The following is an 18952-nucleotide window of genomic DNA, read 5'->3' as shown; positions in this document are numbered from 1 at the left end:
GTAGTATTTTTTACTCTTTGCAGGAAGGTTGTTTCCTATGGTATTAAGAGCTGTCTCTTTTTAGACTAACAGTTAACTTAGGGGAGATTAAGTAATACTGTTGGTAAATTTAAAGTTGAAATAACATTCTCTCTTGGACAACCAGCTTTCACAAGGCTTGTTAGGCTTGTTACCACTGCTTATGCATCTTCCCACTATTTTGGAAATAGATTGCTGCTCTCTTTTAGCTGTTCTTGAGTAACTCATCTGATTTCGGGGGACTTGGCTATAGTTCTTTGTGTAAACTTATTTCTAGTTAATACATTATGCAGAAGGTGTAAGAGTTTGTCTTTGCTTTTTAAAGCTTTGTTCAGTTCTTTCATATTTCCCTTACTGTACTATGTCTATTGCAACAGGGTGAAAGTTTCTATCGTATATACTTTTGTCCTAGGTAAACGGTTTGATTAAGGTAGTTTGTTAATATTTTTAATGAGGTTTTAACGAGCCACTAGAGTTGGCTCAAAGTGATTAGGTCATTATGAAATCTGGGTGTAACCTGGAGGCCTTTGGTTAAGCTAAACTTTGCCTTGTCCAGGCACACTTTCAAGTATGCTTACCATGTTGCAACTTATCTCCTCTATATGTGCGTAAAGAGTTTTTAGTAATAGTAATTTCTAGAATAATATTTGAGGAGGATAACAGGTGTTGTGTACATGCTTCTTGGCCTTAGTATAGAAAATGTAGTCCATTTCTTGCCACCTTATGAGGTACACCTTGACCTAACATTTTAGGTGTACACTTGTGCTTACTCTATAACCTTTTTGGGGTTTGCTGAAGATGGCGATATGTAGGCTGGGGGCCAGGGTTTATTAATTATAGAACAGGCTTCTCTAGAGGGATATAAAGTGCCACCAAGCCCTTTGAGTTTTAAGCTGTCACTTGTAGTATTCTGGCGAATGGTTTTGTTAATGTAACACATATCCCTTCTGCATAATGTATTAACTAGAAATAACTTTGCACAGAGAACCATAGCCAAGTCCCCCAAACCAGATGAGCTACTCAAAAGCAGGTGAAAGACTGCACCCAACTATATGGCAAAACAGTGGGGAGATTCATGAGTAGCAGTGACAAGTCTGGTGATAACTGGTTGTCCAAGATACAATTTTTTTTAGAGACAGAGTCTTTTTTTTTTTTTTTAATTTAACCATTTAATGACAATTTGAGGTCATCAAGATATAAATGTATTCTTTTTTTAAAAAATTTATTTATTATTATTATACTTTAAGTTGTAGGGTACATGTGCATAACGTGCAGGTTTGTTACATATGTATACTTGTGCCATGTTGGTGTGCTGCACCCATCAACTCGTCATTTATATCAGGTATAACTCCCAATGCAATCCCTCCCCCCTCCCCCATCCCCATGATAGGCCCCGGTGTGTGATGTTCCCCTTCCTGAGTCCAAGTGATCTCATTGTTCAGTTCCCACCTATGAGTGAGAACATGCGGTGTTTGGTTTTCTGTTCTTGCGATAGTTTGCTAAGAGTGATGGTTTCCAGCTGCATCCATGTCCCTACAAAGGACACAAACTCATCCTTTTTTATGGCTGCATAGTATTCCATGGTGTATATGTGCCACATTTTCTTAATCCAATCTGTCACTGATGGACATTTGGGTTGATACCAAGTCTTTGCTATTGTGAATAGTGCCACAATAAACATACGTGTGCATGTGTCTTTATAGCAGCATGATTTATAATCCTTTGGGTATATACGCAGTAATGGGATGGCTGGGTCATATGGTATTTCTAGTTCTAGATCCTTGAGAAATCGCCATACTGTTTTCCATAATGGTTGAACTAGTTTACAATCCCACCAAGACTGTAAAAGTGTTCTTATTTCTCCACATCCTCTCCAGCACCTGTTGTTTCCTGACTTTTGAATGATCGCCATTCTAACTGGTGTGAGATGGTATCTCATTGTGGTTTTGATTTGCATTTCTCTGATGGCCAGTGATGATGAGCATTTTTTCATGTGTCTGTTGGCTGTATGAATGTCTTCTTTTGAGAAATGTCTGTTCATATCCTTTGCCCACTTTTTGATGGGGTTGTTTGTTTTTTTCTTGTAAATTTGTTTGAGTTCTTTGTAGGTTCTGTATATTAGCCCTTTGTCAGATGAGTAGATTGCAAAAATGTTCTCCCATTCTGTAGGTTGCCTGTTCACTCTGATGGTAGTTTCTTTTGCTGTGCAGAAGCTCTTCAGTTTAATGAGATCCCATTTGTCAATTTTGGCTTTTGCTGCCGTTGCTTTTGGTGTTTTAGACATGAAGTCTTTGCCCATGCCTATGTCCTGAATGGTACTACCTAGGTTTTCCTCTAGGATTTTTATGGTATTAGGTCTAACATTTAAGTCTCTAATCCATCTTGAATTAATTTTCAAATAAGGAGTAAGGAAAGGATCCAGTTTCAGCTTTCTACTTATGGCTAGCCAATTTTCCCAGCACCATTTATTAAATAGGGAATCCTTTCCCCATTTCTTGTTTCTCTCAGGTTTGTCAAAGATCAGATGGCTGTAGATGTGTGGTATTGCTCTGACTCACAGGCTGGAGTGCAGTGGCACGATATTGGCGCACTGTAAGCTCATCCTCCCAGGTTCACGCCATTCTCCTGCCTCAGCCTCCTGAGTAGCTGGTACTACAGGAGTCCACCACCAAGCCTGGCTAATTTTTGTTGTATTTTTTAGCAGAGACAGGGTTTCACTGTGTTAGTCAGGACGGTCTCAATCTCCCGACCTCATGATCCACCCGTCTCAGCCTCCCTAAGTGCTGGGATTACAGGCATGAGCCACCACACGTGGCCCAAGATACAATCATATTTCAACTTTAAACTTACGGAATTACTTAATATCCCTATAAGTTTAATTGTTAGTCTGAAGAGGGACAGCTCTTCAGACCTTAGGAAACAACTTTCCTACAGACAGTAACAGATAGAATCTTAGTTCAACTTTAAACTTATCCACAGAATTACTTAATCTTCTGTTAAGTTTAACTGTTAGTCTAAAGAGGGACAGCTCTTAAGACTTTAGGAAACAAACTTCCTATGTTAGAGTTTAGGGCTAAGCATAGCGGGGTATCAAATCCCAGTTGGGTCTTAGCTATTGTGTCTTCAGAATATTAAAGTCACCTTCTTAGCATAATTTATCTGAACTGGAGTTTTTTACAACTAATACGGAGTTTAACTTTATTGAGGATAGACCTTAAACACTCTTTATGCTGAGATCTATTAGTTTGGGTTAATCATATGACCGAGATCACTGGCATTGAAATTGACCAACCCTAGATATCAGTATACCTTAGTTAAACTTTCATTTATCACTAAATATTTATCACCGTTGTTTCCCGTGGGAGTGTGCTTGAGTAAAGTGTTTTGAGCTGCATTTGTGCATGCTTGACACTTACTGCTTTTGGTATGGGTGACCTAAAGGGCATTTTCACTGGGGTGGTGATAGTTGCATGTGTAGTCTTACTAAGAGCTAATAGTAAGGACAAAACCAAACTTATTTTCTACAGGGTTATGCAAACTCACCTAGACATTTTCAGTGTCTTGCTTTGAAATAATTAAGCTACATTAACCATGTAAATTCTTATGTCTAAAATCAGAATATTAGAAGAAAAGAAGTAAATATAAATAATCATTTACAGTTCTAGGAACTCAGGGTATTTAAAGTTGAATTGGCAGAGGTTTGGTTGAGAGGATTACTCATAATTAGAATATAACTGATTTAGGTTATAATATATGTGGTATACTTTTACAGTGATATGCTCAAGGTATTATATTTGTATTATGGTAGAAGTTTAGATGTTCTTTCTATTTATATATAAAATTGAGTCTTGATTTGTGGGTTGTTAATATTTAGGAAAATTACATCAATTGAGAGGTAGCTGTGTGGCATATTCATGGTTGAAATATGATTTTGGGGCTCTGACTGGGCTGCATTTTAGTCTTTTGTTTTGGTGGCTTGGCAAGGGTACATTTACTTACATTGATGGAAAAGTTAGAGATGGAGAGAGGAGGAGTTTGGGGATTTAATCAGAAATAGTCCTTGAATGTAAGCATATGTGTGTGAGCATAGGTGCATGAGCATACATGCTTATTGATTAATTGTTATGTCTTTCAGGCATGAATTAATTCAGAACTTATGGTTATTATGCCAGCCCAGAATATTCAATATATGTTCAGTTTCTACAATTTATTTGGCAGGAGTGAAAACAGAGTTCATCTGCAGCTGATTTGGCAGGGACCAGGCCTTCTGCAATGGTGAGTGATAGCATTCCCCAAAGTTAAAAATACCAAAGGAATAACAGTACTCTCCTGACTGATTAATAGGGTGGTAGTAATTATTTCATCCAGATGTCTTATTTAAGGGTAACGCATAGGTGGTCTTAGTCTAAAGTCCCTGAAATAAGAACCAGATGCCAGGTGTAGTTTCAAAATAGTCACCCCCAATTGTTTTGGCTGGAGCAAGGAGAATAGTACTTCTGAGCAGGATGATGATTTCATGGAGGTTGGTAAATTAATAGACCAGAATTTGAAAGGGAATATCTGTGTTGACAAGTGATTTCTTTACTGAAGTGTGCTATGTCCAATGAATGAATGTATGCAATATGTAATATTAAGGATATATAGTATGAGTCAATATTCATACAGATTAGATTTGTGTTGTACAGTCAATAATAGTAGATGTACCTTAATGGAATGTTAGTACATGCTTATATGTATGTGGACTAGATTTGTAATCTATGAATATGAATGTACTATGTAAAAGTCAATAATTATAGTACTATATATTATTCATGGGGACTAGCAGTGATGCACAAAGTACGTAAAAGTGTTAATGTATTAGTGCTAGTTGATTAATCCTGACACAGTAGTTAAAGTATGTGGTGTGAAAAATTCAGGGGGTTATTAGCCTTTCAGCTTTGCGGGTTGATGGTGAAGTGGGAATTTTTATTCCCTGAGTTCTTATGAGGAGGGGATTTTCCATTTCTGGTTTGCAAGACCAGAGTATTGAATTATATTATTTAAGTAATTTATTTTCAATTAGGGTAGTGAGCAGTATAAGAGTGTGGACAGTAGAGAAGTACATGACAGATGCTCTCTGTCTGATAGCAATAAAAGAATATTTGACCGACTGCCCTCCTATTCATGTAAGTATAAGCATGTCAGTCACTAGGATTCAGAATAGAGATTGACTTAATGACCAGAATATTATGCTTTGTTGTTTACACGTGAGAAATACAGGAAGAACTGCTAGAATGAGAATGGAGGATACGAGGGCAGTACACTTCCTAGTTTGTTCAGGATAGATCCTAAGATTTCATAGACAAATACAAAGTAACACTCTCGCTTAATATGGGATGGGGTATTGAGGGGGTTGGCTAAAGTGTAATTATCTGAGTTGCTCAAGAGCTCAGACAAAAATAGTACTAGGGTTATTAGAAGGAGGAAAAGAAAAATTAAACCTGGAATATATTTGGTGGTATAATAGGGATGAAAAGTGATTTTGCTGAGATCTGAAGAAATCCCTGAAGGGTGGTTAGATCCTGTTTCATGCAAAAGTAGAAGGTGAACAGTTGCTAGAGCTGTAATGATAAGACTAAAATGAAATGGAAGTTGAAAAATCATGTGAGGGTAACTTTGTCAATTGAAAATCTGCCTCAAATTCATTGTACAATGTAAATTCCAATATATGGGATGACTGATAGTAGATTTGTAATTACTGTAGCACCTCAGAATGATATTGGACCTCATGGGAGAATGGAGCCTATGAATGCTGTTGCTGCATTTCTGAATAGGAGGATAATGCCAATATTTCAGTTTTCTGGGAGTAGAAATTATCGATAGAATATGCCTTGGCCAACATGTAAGAAGAGATAGATGAAAAATATTGAAGCATGGTTGTCATGAAAATAGTGGACCATTTAGTCGTAGTTTATATCTCAGCTTATATGAGAGACTGAATAAAGGGCAATTAAGGTGTCTAATGTATAGCACATCACAAAAAATAATCCCGTAATAATTTGGAGAATTAGTCAGGAACGAAGAACGGAGGCAAAGTTTCATCATGTAGAAATTTTAGATGCTGTTGGAATATCAGTGAATGAGTACTTCATAAATTTTATTAGCAGGTGGCTTTTGTGGGTATTGGTCATTAGTGTTCTTATAGTTGAAGTATAATGGTGGTTTTTTATATTAGTCATGGTTATAGTCCAGGTGGGAATACTACCATATACTTTATTTTTATTAATATTCTCTTGGTTATAGGGTTTGTAGGTTGTTCTTCAAAACTTTCTCCTACTATTGGAGGACTAGGGCTAATTATTAGTTGTGCTGTAGGTTGTGGTATTGTGTGGAATATTGGTGAGGCTTTCATGGGGTTGATAGTCTTTTTGATTTATTTGGTTTGTATGATAGTTGTTTCTGATTATGCTGCAGTGGTGGCTATTGAGGAATATCATGAAACATGAGGATCAAATGTTGACATTTCAGAGACTTTATTGTTAGGATTATTAATAGAGTTGATATTGGTTCCATGAATAGATGAGTACAATAAGGTGGTGGTAATGATTGATTTTAATAGCATAAAGAGTTGAATAATTTTTGAGGGTAAGAAAGTAGTGTTGTTCCATGAAGATTCTGTGGGTGTGTCTGCCTTATCCAAGGGATGTAGACCTAATACCCAGGTGCTGAGACTTTTTGGTTTAAGTTCCTTCCCATGGGAATATTGTGACGTATCACTTGGTTAGAATCATAATAATGTGAACTTTCTGCCTGCAACTGCCAACAAGGTAGTTGTCCCTTGGCCTATAAGCTAAGTGACTTATCTCTCCTGCCCCTTCCCTGCCCCTAGATGATATTGTTAAATATTGTTTGACTTAATATCTGGGTCATGTGACTCTCCTCTCCTCTCTTGCCTGGGTCCTGCTTGCCAAAGAAATTGTTACATACCGCTGTTTATAAAACCTAGGTGATGTGACTCTCCTTCATATTCTAGATTCTGTCAAGAATGTAACATCACCTAGGTGCTGGATCCAGTGATGTCACAATTCTTACTGAGAGCAGGGTCCAGGGAGAAGAGTCACATCACTTCAAGGTTGGCACAGGTAGATATCAAAATCTCGTAAGTAGGCTGGAACCAGTCTGAAGACTGGTGATTGGCAAATATTTATACTGCAGTCACAATGGAATAAAATTGTAGGGATTAGATTTACAATACCACACATGTCCTATTTTCATGTAGGACAGTTGACTTCATCCATTTGTGATGGTGAAAGTTCTTACTGTCAGCTGGGTGTGTACAGGAGTCTCACAACTTCCTGTGTGTGCTAGGCCCTGTTATGATGTTCTCTATACACCCAAAAGGTGTTATAAAATATGTGTGAGTGTTGTAAGCCTCTGTGACCATTTTTCCAGAAGGAGATCTTGGATGTCACTCATGTCCCTAAACCTAGTTATAAGAGGCAAGATTTCTCCTACCGGCTGACTCCACAAAGGAAAGTCATTATCATACCTGTTAGCTGAGCCTTCATATATGTCACCATCACCTCTGTGGTTATTAAACGGGAAGGACAACCATGTCACCTAAATCCTAGGCCAAAAATATTTCAATATTCTCTTTGTAGGCAGGGCTCTAACAGAAAAGTCACAAAACTTGGGTGGTAGGCTCAGCTCTATACATAATGCCTTTTGTGGAGACTGTCCAGGCAGGAGAAGAGAGTAACATCACCTAAATAATGTTTCCAGAGATATGTCACAATGACTCCTGTTGAAAGTCGCATCACCTTAATGGGTGTTTTCCAGTGAAATATTACAGTCCTCCTTGCAGGCAAAACTCTGGAATTAGAGTCACATCAACTGGATGTAGGCAGGGCTTAGGCTGGAAAGGAGAAAAAACATCACCTAAGCAATTTGCCTGGATATGTCCAGATGTCACCTGTGTGCAGGACAAAGGCAGAAGGGTGAACTCACCTTGGTGCTGGGTTCAGCAGTATGTCACAATCTCTCTCGTGGTCAGGACCCAGGCAAGAGAGAAGAAACATCACCAAAGTGCTGAGCCACATTGGCAGAAATCCCCCCAAAAAAGAGTCCATCTTCTGGGTGCAGTACTGAGTTATATGTCAAAATGCACCCTAAGCACAGGGCCAAGGAAGTAGAGGAAGTCATATAACTTATGTAATGGACCTAGATAAAAGTCCCAAAGCACTTTGTAGACAGGGTTCAGGCCAAGATTCTACATCAGATGGTTTAGGGTCCCAGTGACATGCAAACATGCTCTTTGTCAAACTGCCAAAGAAGGTGTTATACATTGCTTAGGTGCTTGTATGTCACAATTTCAATTGTGCTCTGTGCCGAGAAAAGAGAGTCAAGACACTCAGATGCTGGGCTAATTCTTACTTCTTAATCACAGACTTGAAAATGTTCAGAAATTAAGTTTCATAGTCCACAGAAGTCCTGGATCCCGGTATGAGAGTCAAAACCTGCTATGAATTGGGTCAAAGTCCAGGAGTCACAATCTCAGCAATGGTAAAGATCCATGTATAAGAGCTGCAATCACACTTGAAGTCTGCATTCCAGTAGAAGAGCCAAAGCACTACAAGTCTGCTGAATCACAATTCATATGTCACCAAACAACCTGTGGGTCAGATTTATGTATGAGAGTAAAAAATTTAAGCTTCAACTGCTTATGTGTGTGTGAGATTTAGTACCTCATTCATAGGTTCTGCTTATGTGTGTGAATGACAATTGTGTCAGCTAGCATGTGCATCCAAGAGTCAAAATAGTAAATGGTTGCTGGTGCCTGTGTTGAAGCTCTTTGCACTACTCAGGCTTTAGGTGATATGCCTGGACAGCAAACATTTTTGTGAATTCTGGCAGGTGGGAGATCCAGGCCTTTACCCATGGCCATAAGACTAGCTATGAGAGTCAAAATATCTTCCTTGGCTGGGCCTAGGTATGACAGTTATTATTGTGCATATGAACTGAATCCAGGTATATGTCCCAATATCGCCTTTGGACAGAGACAAGACCGAAGCATCACATCATCTTGGTGCTGAACCAAGGATACATTATAATCTTCAATAATTTTAGTTTGTGTGACACAGGCAAGAATGTAACATCACCTGGGTGCCAGATGCAGTGATATGTCACAATCCTTACAGAGAGAAGGGTCAAGGCAGGACAGACACATCACCTCCAGTTTGGCCTAGGTGGATATCAAAATCCCATGTATAGGATCAAAAAATCTGAAGAATCAAATTACAGATCTACTTGACAAAAACTTATGTCACAATAACACTGACAGAAAATTCCAAAGGTGAAATTTGCAATGCCACACAGGTCCTATTTTCATGTGTGACAGTTGGCTTCATCCATGTAAGGTGATGACAGTCATTACTGTTACCCAGATGTGCACGCAAGACTCACAATTTCACCTGTGTGCTGAGCCTTGCTTTGACTTTGTCTGTATAACCCAAAGATTTCATAAAATATGTGTGATTATTGTAAACTTTTGCAATTTTTTTACAAGAAGCTGATCCAGGATATCACCCCTGTCCCTAAACCTAGTTATGAGATTCAAAATATCCTGTGTTAGCTAAGACTAAATATGGGAGTCATTATCATTTTTGTGAGCTGTTTCTAGGTATCTGTTACAATTCCCTTTGTGGTTATGAATCTGGCAGAACAGCCTGATTCATATCACACCAACTATATGCTGGACCAGAAACATTCCAATATTCTCTTTGTAGGGAGGGTCCTGTCAGAAATGTCACATAACTTATGCTAGGTCCAGCTCTCTGGCAAAATGTCCCTTGTAGGCAGTGTCCAGGCAGAAAAGGTGAGTTATTTCACCTACGTGATGGATTCAAAAATATGTCTCAAGGTGTCCTGTTGACAGGGCCTTGGCCAGAGTGTCACATCATTTGGATGCAGTGTTTAGAAATGTTAAAATCACCAAAGAAAGCGGAAGACAGGCAGAGAGGGAGAGTCATCCCCGCTGAAGACATTGTTAAAATAGCACAGTCAAACCACCAACGTTCTTGGCCGAGGTATTTGTGAAAATCTCATTTGTGGGCTATACCTAGGCAGAATTATTAAATCACTTAGGAGCTTGGCAAGGTATATTTCACAATTACGCTTATGGAAATGTTTAAGAACAAGAGTCACCATCCTGCACGCATCCTGGCTCCAGGCATATGAGTTGTTATCAGGCCTTTGTTATGTTCCCAGGTATATGGCACTATATCACCTTTGGCTAGAGTGAAGGTAAGAAAGTCACCTCACCTATGTAGGTGCAGGTCCAGTGAGATGTCACAATCCACCTTGTGGGTAGGATCCTGGTAGAAGGGTCACATCACCTAAATGCTGATTTCAGTGACATAACAAAACAACCTCTGTCAGCAGGACTTTGGCAAGGGAGGAGACTCACATCACCTAGGCAATTGGCCTAGATATATATCACAATGGCCCTTATATGCAGCACCAAGGGTGGAGAGTGACCTCACATTAATGCTGAGCCCAGCAGTATGTCACAATCTTCCTGTGGTCAGGGCCCAGGCAAAAGCAAATAAACATCACCTAGGTGCTGAGCCAAGTTATATAGTATAGTGCTTCATGTAGGCAGAACCCAAAAAGTGGAATCACGTCACCTGTGTGCAGAACCTACTTATGTGTCACAGTGCACTGTAAGTTCAGTGCCTATGCAATGGAAGGGAGTCATGTCCCTTATGCGATGAACCTAGATATAATACACAATTTTCATTGTAGGCAAGTTTCAGGCAGATAATTCTCATCACCTGGGTGATATATAAAAGTGCCCATTTTAGTCAGAGCCAAGGAAGTTGCTGTATGTTGCTTAGGTGCTTGTTCAACATGAGGCACAATTTTATCTGTGGTCTGGGCCTGGAAAAGAGAGTCAAATTATTCATCGCTCGGCAAATTTTCCTGTCCTAATCACACTCTTAGAAAGGTTCAGAAATAAGTTACATCTCACACAAGTCCTAGTTTCATGTATGTGAGTCAGCTTTTTGTATGAGTTGGACCAAGTAGAGGAGTTACAGTATCAACAATGGGCAAGATCCACGTATCAACAATGGGCAAGATCCACGTATAACAGTCGCAATGATACTTGAAGATCATGTTTCAGTGGGAGAGTTAGAGCACCACAGTTGTGCTTAATCATGGTTCAAATGTTACTGAACCACCTCTGAATAAGATCCATGTGTAAGAGTAATTGCTTTAACATTCAACTGCTTTTGTGTGTGACATTTTGTACCTCATTCCTAGGCCTTGTTCAGGTGTGCGAATGACAGTCATGTCAGCTAGGTGTATATACAGGCGTCACATTTTCACCTCGTTCAAGTAAAAAACCCAGGAGTTTACCCATGGCCATTAGACTTCCTACGAAAGTCAAATATCTCCGCTATCTGGGTTCAGGTATGAGAATTATTAATGTGCATGTGTGCTTAACCTTGATATATGTCACAATTTCACCTATATGCAGGGACAAGGCAGTAGAGTCATATCACCTAGTGCTGAGACAGTGATATAGTATAATCTCATTTGTAGGCTTGGCCTATTTAGAAGTGTCACATCACTGTGTGTAGCCTCAAATCATATGTCCCCCAGTCCACTATACACAGGGAAGAAGAAAAAGAGGAGAGTCACTCCGCATAGTTGGGGTGGGCTCTGCAATATGTAGTAACTCCCTCTCTTGACACCATGACCACAGACATTATTGTGACATATCTCTGTGCCCATCACTTAGAAGATAAAACCCTCCTCTCTGGAAAGGGCCCTACACACAAGGCAGGATAATGACATATACGTAGGTCAGGCACACATATTCCCTAGGCCAGATGACCATACTCTTTTGCTAGGACAATGCCCAAAATATGCCATTTTGACATCTCATGGGCCTATCATATATGTGATATGGCTTTTCTGATGGGACCTGCCCACTTGAATAGTGATACATTGCTAGGTGTGGCACAAAGGCGATAGTACTCTTTTGCCAGGGCAAACATTTGAAGAAGACCTTGTGACATATCTAACGTGTCTGGGGCTATAACCTAGGTGATGTGACTTGCTGCTTTGCCCTGCCTACACAGAGCATTGTGACATAAAGCTGGAACCTACACATAGGTAATGCAACTCTCTTGCCTGGGGCCTTTTCTAAAGAATACTTGTAAATTGAGGCAGTGCTGTTTTTTTCAGGAGCACTAGTTGCAGAGGGTCTGTTCCTGCAGATCCCTGATTCAGCGATGAATGAATAAAGTGACATACAGATATTCTGCTCTGTTAGTCCAGCTGAGGGTCTGAGGTGCTTATGGCCTCTAAACTGAGTTCTGTAAACAGTTGCAACTTGGCCCTGATTCACTAATCAGGCTTGCATTTATTCAGTAAGACTAACAAAAGTTGTGAGTAAGCACCATTAAAGGGTAAATATTAAAGACCATGTTCTAAGGCCCTAAGCAAACACCATTTGTGACTAATAAAATTCTGCTGACTCAACGAGTAGGAGGCAGTAATGTACCTGCCATAGGAAAAGGTTAGTGTTAAGCTCATATAAGTAAACAAGTTAGTAAGATAAACTTCCCACATTCCTTTGTAATTGCACTCTAATCTTTATGGCTCCTGCAAAAAGACCCTGGCTGCCTTCATCCAAGCAGTCTAAAGGTATGCAAACTCTCAGGCCTTCCAAAAGAGCTTCTAACTATTACTGTCTTTTATATTTTTTTCTGCTAGCCTTATTGAACCCCAACAGTGAATATATCAGGACACAGGATGAGGTGATGTGGCTCTTCAGCCTGGTTTCTGCCAACATATACCTAAAGAAGCATCTAGGAGATATGACTTTTTTTTTCTGCCTGAGCCCTGCATATGGTGATATTGGGCCATATCTCTGAGTCCATGACCTCGGTGATGTTACTCTCCTCTACTGTGTGGGCCTTTACAATGAGAAGATTGGGGGACACTGATGAGACCAGCACTTAAGTAATATGACTCTCATCTTGTAGCTGAACAATGCCCACAAATAGTACTTTTGCCATATTTCAGGTCCCAGCACCCTAATCATGTGACTCTCCTGCCTGTGCCAGAGGCATGGAAGGTATTTTGACATATCTTTGGCCCATTCTGTAGGTCTTTTGGCTCTCGTTACTATGCTGGGTTACTTCAATGTGGGGTTGTATTATATTGCTGACTCCAGCCCCCAGTAAATGGGGCCCTCTGTTTTAGGCCTTGCCTAGAGAGCACATTGTGATAAATTGCTTGGCATAGCACCTAAGTAATGCTAACATTCTGCTTAGCTTTTCCCACAAATGGGATAATGACATATACCTTGCTTCAGTACAAAGGCATGATAATGAAGCTTATATTGGGTTTCAGTCAATAGGAGATATTTTGTCTTTCACTACTAGGTTTAAATCAATAGGTAAAGTCTTTAATTGCATATTATTACAAAGCTCACAGAAGTTTACAACATTAAATTGCATTATAGAAATTCATGCATGGTACAGAGAGTTTCATAGCAGGACCCAGCAAAATGTTAAGATTGTGACTCTTCACTACACAGTCAGGTGAAAGTAAATATTGTTACCTTCTATATTTACAAAGCCCATTGTTGAGGTCCTGAATCTAACAAATGAATACAGCATAAAATTGGAATAATGACATTCATATATGAATCTTGTCACGGGTGGGATGGTGACTCATTTATGGATCCAGCTCATAGGCAAAGTAATGAGTCTCACCCCTGAACCCAGACTACAGAAGAGATATTGACTATTATACCTGGGTTTAGGTCAGTATGTATGATCATGAACCCTTACGAGCATGTAGTCCCAGAGTGATTTGGAACTCTCATGAATGCTGCCTAAATCCTTTGAATGTTTTAGAGGGTAATAAATAGCCCAGGAACACATTACATTGTCACTCTCATATACAAACCCAGCTCACAGTTAATGATACCATCCTCAAAGATAAAGAGATTTGCCATATTAGTAGGCCTAGTACCCAGATTTTAAGACTTTTTGGCTTAAATTTCTTCACATGGGTATATTGTGACATCTTGGTGGATTAGATTCATTATAAACTGACTCTTCTACGTGGACCCTGCCAACAGAGTATATTATAATGTATCAATGGAGCTATAAACTAGGTGATTTGTCTCTCCTGCCTGTGCCCTGACCTCAGAGGATATTATAAAATATTGTATGACTTAACATCTAGATTATAAGACTCTTCATTCCTGCCTGGGTTCTGCAACTCAAAGAAAATTTGACATACCACTGATTGCAAAATCTATGGTATGTAACTGTATATTCTACATTTTTGACAAGAGAGGGTATTATTACATATTTTAGAACCCAGGCACCTAAGTGGAGTGACTCCCTATCGGTATTAACCAACCATACCTAGCATTTCTACATATTTGCACCCACACCTTCTTTAAAGTCATATTATTTATATGCTCTGGATCTATCATCCACAACCTTAATAACAAACAAGACATTCGGAAGATAAGAGGGTTATTTAAAATAATACCCCTTACCCTCCTCCTCCTTCTTCTTCCTTCTCCCCCGCTGCTGCCGCTGCTGCTTCTGCTTCTTCTCTTCTCCTCCCTCTCATTCTTCTTCTTCTCCTCCTCCTCCTCCTCCTCCTCCTCCTCCTCCTCCTCCTCCTCCTTCTTCTTCTTCTTCTTCTTCTTCTTCTTCTTCTTCTTCTTCTTCTTCAGAAAGAGTCATGCACTGTCATCTGGGCTGTAGTGCAGTGGTGCCACCTTCATGTGCTGCAACTTCCGACTTATGGGTTCAAACGATTTTTCTTCCACAATATCTTTAGTAGCTGGGATTACAGGCACTAGCCACCATTGCCAGATTTGTGTGTGTGTGTGTTTGTTTTTTTGTGTTTTTTTTTTTTTTTTGTATTTTCAGTAGAGAGGCAGGATCACTATTCTGGCTAAGCTTATTTCAAACTCCTGACTTCATAATATGCTACCATCAGCCTCCCAAAATGCTGGGATTACAGGCATGAGCTGCCACATTCTGTGGATTCTTCTCTGTTTATTCTACCCTGTCTACAGTGGGCTTCTTGACATACAATTTAAGGCTGTCGCCAGGTGATATAACTCTTCTGACTAGGCCCATCCTACAAATGGGATTATCCTGTATCACTGTCTCAAAACCCAGCTGATGTGACTATTCTGCATTGTCATTGCTTACAGTTGAACTTGTGAAATATATCTGAGTTAAGAACACATGTGTGATAATACCAGACCTGGACCCAGTCAACAGAGATATTTTTACTCTATAGCCAGTTTCATGGTCATGGATAAAGTCCTGAGTTTTTCACTTGTATCAAATTCACAAAGTATTACAACATTGAGATGTATCATATAAAAACTGAAAGGTACAAAGAATGTCATAACAGGCAACTAGGTGTGAATGCAACCCTTGTATGCACATCTAGTTGACACATTTGTCATTCTAACACATAAAAATGTTCTAGGAATGAGCTACTAAATCTCACACATAAAAAGCATTTGAAGGTTGAAATAATTACTCTCATAGGTGAATCTCATTCACAGATAGTTTGATAACATTTGCAGTATGGTTGAGCACACCTGTGATGCTGTGACTGCCCTACTTGAACACAATCTTCACGTGGGATTGGGGCTCTTATATGTGGATGTTGGCCATTGTTTAGATTGTGACTCCTCTACTTTGACTCAATCCATAGAAAGGATTGGCTCACACACATGAAACCAGGATTTGAGACTTATTTCTGAACCTTACTGACAGTGTGATTGTGAGAGGTAACTTTGCCAAGCACATAAATAATTTCACCATCATTTCTAGGCCAGACCACAAAGAAATTGAGCCATATGTGGAAAAAGTACTTAAGCATTACAGAACACCTGCCTTGGCTCTACCTTCAAAAAGCAAATTTATATATATATATAAAAATATGTATTTTATATATATAATATATATTATATATAATATATACACACATATACACACACACATATATATATATATATCACTTGCACCGTCACCCAAACCTACCTACAAAGAAAATTGTGTCTTATATCTAGGTTCACCACATAAGTGATGTAACTTTCTTCTATTGCTTATGCCCTGCACTTACAGTGCATCATGACATATAACTGGGTACTGCAGTACTGCACCCAGGTAATGTTTGCGTTCTGCCAACAGAAATCATTGTAACATATTCCTTGGCTCAGCACCTAAGTGATGTTTCTTCGCTTTTCCCTGAGACCTGACAACAGGGAGACTGTGACATATTGTTGAGCCAAACACCAATATGAGTTCACTCTCTAGCCTTGGTACTGCAAATAAGGGCCACTGTGCCATATATCTAGGCCAACTGCCTTGGTGAAGTGAATCTCTTCCCTTACCAAAGGCCTGCCTACAAAGAAAGTTTTGATACATCACTGAAACCAGCATACAGGTGATGACTCTTTCAATAGGGTCCTGCCCACTAGTTGGATTTTGGCATCTCCGTGGACCCACACTTAGGAAGGTAATTTCACTTTCTTGCCTTCTCTTGACCAAAGATGGTATTCTGCCATATACCTGAGATCATAACAAAAGCCTAAGAACAACTCATATGTCTGGAACCAGGACATGTGCAGGATGGTGACCACTCATGAGTGTAATTGTGACATATACCTTTGACCAAGGTGTTTAATAATTTAATTTAATAATTCTGACAAAGTATAGCACACAAGTGAGATTTTGACAAATACCTGAGACAAACACCTTGGTGATTTGACTGTGATATCTTAACAATATTCTCAGGGGTATTGTAACATATTTCTGGACCCACAATCTAGGTTACATGACTCTCCTCTTCTGCCTGTATCCTGCTTCCTTTGATAATTTTAGCATTTCTCAACACTGCATCCAAATGATATGACTCACTTTCCTGGGCCCTGTCAACAGGAGGCATTGTGACATATTTTGGGGTGCATAATTTAGGTGATACGACTCTCCTCTCTTGCTTGGACACTCACCGCCCAAATAACATTCTGATGCAAAGCTAGACCTGGCACACAAGTTATATGATATTTCTGACAGGACCCTACATGCAAAGAAAATATTGAAATACTCCTAACCCAACATTTAAGTGATGGTGCTGTTCTGCCTGCTTCATAACCACAGAGTGAATTGTATCATATACCTAGGCACAGCTCACATGATATTGACTCTCATATGTGAAGTCAGCCAATAGAGGATATTTTTTTTCTTGTAATGAGGTTTAGGGATATTTGTGATATCCTGGATCACCTTCCTGTACAAAGGTCACAAAAGATTATAACACTCAGATATATTTTATAAAGTCTTTGGGTTTTACAGACAAAGTCAAAGCCAGGCTCAACATACAGCTGAAATTGCATCTTGTTTGCACACTCAGGTGACAGTAAGGACTGTCATCATCCCAATGTGGCTGAAGACAAGTGTCACAAAGGAAAACAGGACAGGTGTGGTATTATAAATATCATCTGTGGAATTTTCTGAACAGTGTGATTGTGATTTAAATCTTTGCCAATCTCCTGTGTAATTTGACTCTCCATATTTGTTCCAGGCCATATATAGGATTGCAAAATATACCTAAGCCAATCTTAAGGTAATCTGACTGTCCTGCCTTGGCCCTTCCCTTAGTGAAGACTGTGACATGTGATTGGATCTAGTAATCTAGTACACAGGTGATACTATATTCTTGCCTGCACCATGCACACCAAAATTATTGTCATATATTTCTGTGTGTACTTCGTAGGTAATGTAAATCTCCTCTCTGGAATGAGCCCTGCACAAAGAAAGAATAGTGACATATTTCCAGGCAAGATATACAGGTTAGGGTACTCTTTTGCCAGAGCCATGGCCAAAAAAGGGCATTGTGACTTTTCTCTTGGCCTGTAACTTACATTATGTGGCTCTCCTGCTTGGCCCCTGCCAACCTTCAGTGACATATTTCTAGGCCAGGCACACAGGTGATGGTACTCTTTTGCCAGGGCTATGCTTTATAGTCACACTGTGACTTTTTTTAGGCCTATTATCTAGGTGAAGAGACTCCCTCCTTGGGTCCTACCCACATGGAGCATTGTGCCATTAACAGAAGACCTACACCTAGGTAATGTAACTCTCTTTGCTGGGTGCTTTCCTAAAACAGCCTTGTGATGTATTTCAGGACCCAACACTCAAGTGATGGGTCTCATCTGCGTGGTTTCTGCCTGAAAGTTACATTGTGACATATTCCTAGGGAAGCACCTAAGTGATATAACTCTCTTCATCTGCCTGAGCATTGCCTACTTGGGATATTGGGACATGTATCTGAGCCCATGACCTAAGTGATGTGACTCTCTTTTTCTGCCTAGGTCTTCACAATAGAAGCATTTTGGCACATTGCAGAGTCCAGCACTCAGGATATGCGACATTCCTCTCTTTCCTGTACCCACAAATGAGGAATTTTGACTTATTTCTTGGCTTAGCAACCTGATTATGTTACTCTTCTGCCTGAGTTTAGCCTGAAGAGGAAATTATGGCATATTGCATATTGCTGTGCACAGGACCCTTATGATGTGACTCTCTTGTCATTACTGAAGCTACTGAAGGTATTTTGACATATCTTGGGTCCATTATATGGTGTTTTTTTCTCTCACAATTTGGTTTTTCCACATGTGGGATGGTGTCATATTGCTTGGTCCAGCACCTTGTTAAGATGACTCATCTTCCTATACCCTGCCTGGAGAAGACATTGTAACATATTGCCTGGAACAGCAATCAAATGATGTCACCCTCCTGCCTAGTTTTTTGTCCACATATTGGATTATAACATATACCGTGCTTAAGTTAACAGAGATAATAATCAAACTTATATTGGTAATCAGCCA

This window comes from Macaca fascicularis, chromosome Y, assembly GCF_037993035.2.
Source record: "Macaca fascicularis isolate 582-1 chromosome Y, T2T-MFA8v1.1".
Taxonomy (NCBI): Eukaryota; Metazoa; Chordata; class Mammalia; order Primates; family Cercopithecidae; genus Macaca; species Macaca fascicularis.
The sequence above is the reverse complement of the archived record's forward strand: the minus strand, read 5'-3'. Positions refer to the sequence as shown.